The sequence below is a fragment of the Carlito syrichta genome, unplaced genomic scaffold, assembly GCF_000164805.1.
Source record: "Carlito syrichta isolate Samal-C Ts95f unplaced genomic scaffold, Tarsius_syrichta-2.0.1 Scaffold309682, whole genome shotgun sequence".
Lineage (NCBI taxonomy): Eukaryota > Metazoa > Chordata > Mammalia > Primates > Tarsiidae > Carlito > Carlito syrichta.
Genome location: NW_007253778.1, coordinates 743,222 through 746,659, shown reverse-complemented (window position 1 = coordinate 746,659; position 3,438 = coordinate 743,222). Strand labels below are relative to the sequence as shown.

The following is a 3,438-nucleotide window of genomic DNA, read 5'->3' as shown; positions in this document are numbered from 1 at the left end:
CTTTCCTCACTTCCCAATGATCTAACATGAAAACATGGGAAGTTCTGTAGGAATATTGGCTTTTAAAAAAATATCTAGTGGATCCCAAGTAAAGCCAACATAGATGGGCCTTAAGTGAAGAGGAGGCTAAGAGGCTTTCATCTACCAAAGGTTACAGAGGAGGCTCTTTCCTTGTACCACTCCCCGCTCCAACCACACATAGCAGTCCACTCATTAGCAAATCTCTTTTCTTTTTCTTTTTTTTTTTTTTTTTTTAGAAAATAAACTTGCCCTTTAGTGGGGTGGGAGGGAGGGAGGGCTGCCTGGGCAGGAATGGGGTTGGCGGGTCAGAAGTGCAGTCCCTGTGGGCTAAGTCAGCTCGGGCTTCCTGGATCTGGTCCTGCAGCTCACACACGGTGTCCTCGCCTTCATGAAAAGTGGTTACGTGATAGCCCACAGTGCCCTGGGCATAGCAGCCAGCGGACACCAGTAAGTAGGCAGGTAGGGTCACAGAGCCTCCTGGCTGGGTGAGGGCTGCTCCAGGCCCAGGGCTCCCATGGCCAGGGACGCCCAGGTGGAGCCCAGGATGACCAGTCCTCACAGCCACTGCACTAATTTCATCATGGTCACGCAGGGCCCCGAGTCTCCCCACCCTATGCGGCCGATGTCCAGTAAGTCTCTTTTCATATGTTTTTAAGGAATCCAGTTCCCAGGATTCAACATAGCTGAGGCATATATAGACGTATGGTGGAGCACTGTATCTAGTGATATCAAATTGACAGAATAAAAGAGTAGAGGCAGAAGAAAGATTGAAGTGTTTTTGCTCGTCTTAGTACATTGTTTTTCATTGTAGTCATGGACTGTTACAAAAAAATTCTCAATGTTTTCCATTCTTATATTTGCAATCTTCATACATAATCGCCAAGATTCTGTTCTATTTTGAACAGTGATTTCATTTCATATTGACATTACAAGTTCATTTGTAGAACTTGCCTGAAACAGGGGCCTGGTCAGTCGGATAGTGTGGAATCACAAATAAAGGTGCCTCCAGGCAGACTGCCTGGGTTTGAACCACAGCTCTCCTAATTACTGGCTGTGTCACCTTGGGCAAGTGATTTAATATCTTTCATTCTTCAGTTTTCTTACTCACAGGATGGAGATAATAATAGCACTTACCTGGTAACATTATTTTGAGGAATCAATGAGTTAATGCTTGTGAAGTGCTTAGAGCAGCAAGAGCTCCACAAATGGGCTCCCTCTATGTTGACCACTAGTTCCGTAATAGAACAGCAAGTGCGAGCGGACAGTGGGAGTGCTGAAGGACAAGAAAAGAATCCTGAAGCTTCTCCGGTGCAAAGAAGTTCCTTTTGCCTCAGGAGTCATCCTGACCCAGAAACGGTGTTAGTGGCATAACATTAGGCTACTTTGTGTTCACTAAAAAAGCCTTAGATTCATATTAATACTCATGGGCTAGTCTCTGGAGACCCAGACTTGGACCTACTTACACCTTAGCCCTGTTGTGCCTAACAGCATACATATTCGCTCAGACAAGTATGACTTAAGTTGGAGGAGGAGAGCAGCTTATTGGGCCATTATTTTTTTTTTTATTTTATAGCTCTATGTATTCTTTTTTTTTTTTTTTTTTTGAGTTGGAGTCTCACTCTGTCGCCCAGACTGGAGTGCAGTGGCCGCTCCCAGCCACCGCAGCCTCGACCTGCTGGGCTCCAGCGATCCTTCCGCCTCAACCTTCCGAGTAGCCGGAATTACAGGCGTGCGCTACCACACCCGGCTGATTTTTTTTATTTTTTTTTTATTGTAGAGATGAGTTCTCACTGCCCAGGCGGGTCTCGAACCCGCAGGCTCAGGCAATCCACTCACCTCAGCCTCCCAAAGGCGTGGGATTACAGGCTGAGCCACTGAGCCTGGCTATGTATTCTTTTGAAAAAACAAATGGTTTATTCTCTCATCCCTGTGGGAGCAGAGCAAGTCATAAACTGAAAACAACTGTCTGCAAAAAAATAACTCCAGGCACCAGTCCTTCTGACAGATAGAACATCATCTATTCAGTAGAAAAAGCCAAACTTGCCTGCTTGCTTGTTCCAAAGAAACAAGCAGAGACTGGTAGCTTTTCCATAGTCATCTTTATCTAAAGCTTCACTGTGACTAGAATCATCCCCCCAGGAATAGGGAATGAAGGCCTAGGGACTGACACGCTAGAGGCATGAGGTCCACCCATGCTTGTTTTCTGAGATAAACTCTGTAACTTGGAGGAAAGGCTCTGGTTTCAGAGGTTGAGCTGGGAATTCTAAAGAGCATAAAGAACTCTCCTCCTCTCACTGGACTAATCAACACACACAAGCATGTGAGACAAGAGTTTTCTCAGCCACCTTGTGTGCACACACATATACACTTCTCACATGCAGACACTCACATCTTGAAGACATATCCACACATATACAGATGCATGATGGCCAAAAGTCCAAGATTTTAAAAGACTCAGAGAGGATCATGGAGGGGTGGGAGGCTTACAAGCAGATCAAAAAAGGGAGCTTTTGATAGATTGCTTTCAAAGTAAAACTGAGACACCAAGCCTTCTCAAGCCCTTCAGCAGGATTCATGAGAGTAAGGAGGTAGGCCAGAAATATCTCTCTGAAGGTATTTAATATATATATTTAAACTCAATTGCTTGAATTTGCTCAATTGGAGGTGCTGAATTCTACCTAGTTCTGAGATATTAGAATAAAAGAAGTTACATTTCAGTTAACTAATCAGTGTGTACTTGTTGGATACCTAGTTGGGTTAGGCCGTGCCTTGGGCACTGGGGTAGAGGGACGATTGAGACATTGTTCTTACCCCATGATAGTTTATTAGAAAAGATGAGACGAATACACATTAAATAGACTAATCCTACATCAATGCCAGATTGTTAATGCCCAAAAGGACCTTGTCTTGTCAAACACGATCATTTTGCTAGTGAATCACTGATATTCAGACATGTTAAGTAACTTTCCTATGACTACACAATCCGATAAGAGAGTAATTTTTCTAGATAGAATCACTCTCTCCATCCCTTTGCATTGTTTTATAACTTTATGTAACGAAAGCTTTAATATGGCCCTGTGTTTTAACTAGGCATCTGTCCATCTATCCTTTTTTCAGGATTGTGAGGTCCCACAGGTAAGAACTTGATCTTGCACATTTATAGAGCCCACAGTGACTGATAAGGTCATATTTATCCAAGATATGCTCATCTCATCAACCTAAAGTGATCTGAAAGGAGTAGAGACAATAGTCCAGGAAACTCTGCTCTTGGTCCACGGCTCCATTCATCACTCCAGGTGCACAGGGAGTAAAGAACTAAATCTTGGATACAAATTCAAGGTAAGATATTTTATTTTATTTTTTTTGAGTTGGAGTCTCACTCTGTCGCCCAGACTGGAGTGCAGTGGGCCGCTCCCG

At 43.8% G+C, this 3,438-nt stretch overlaps 1 pseudogene; it reads right to left on the bottom strand.

Moving 5' to 3' along the window:
• Window positions 1–253: 253 nt before the first annotated feature.
• On the bottom strand, window positions 254–603 carry LOC103269980 (annotated as a pseudogene).
• Window positions 604–3,438: the final 2,835 nt, after the last annotated feature.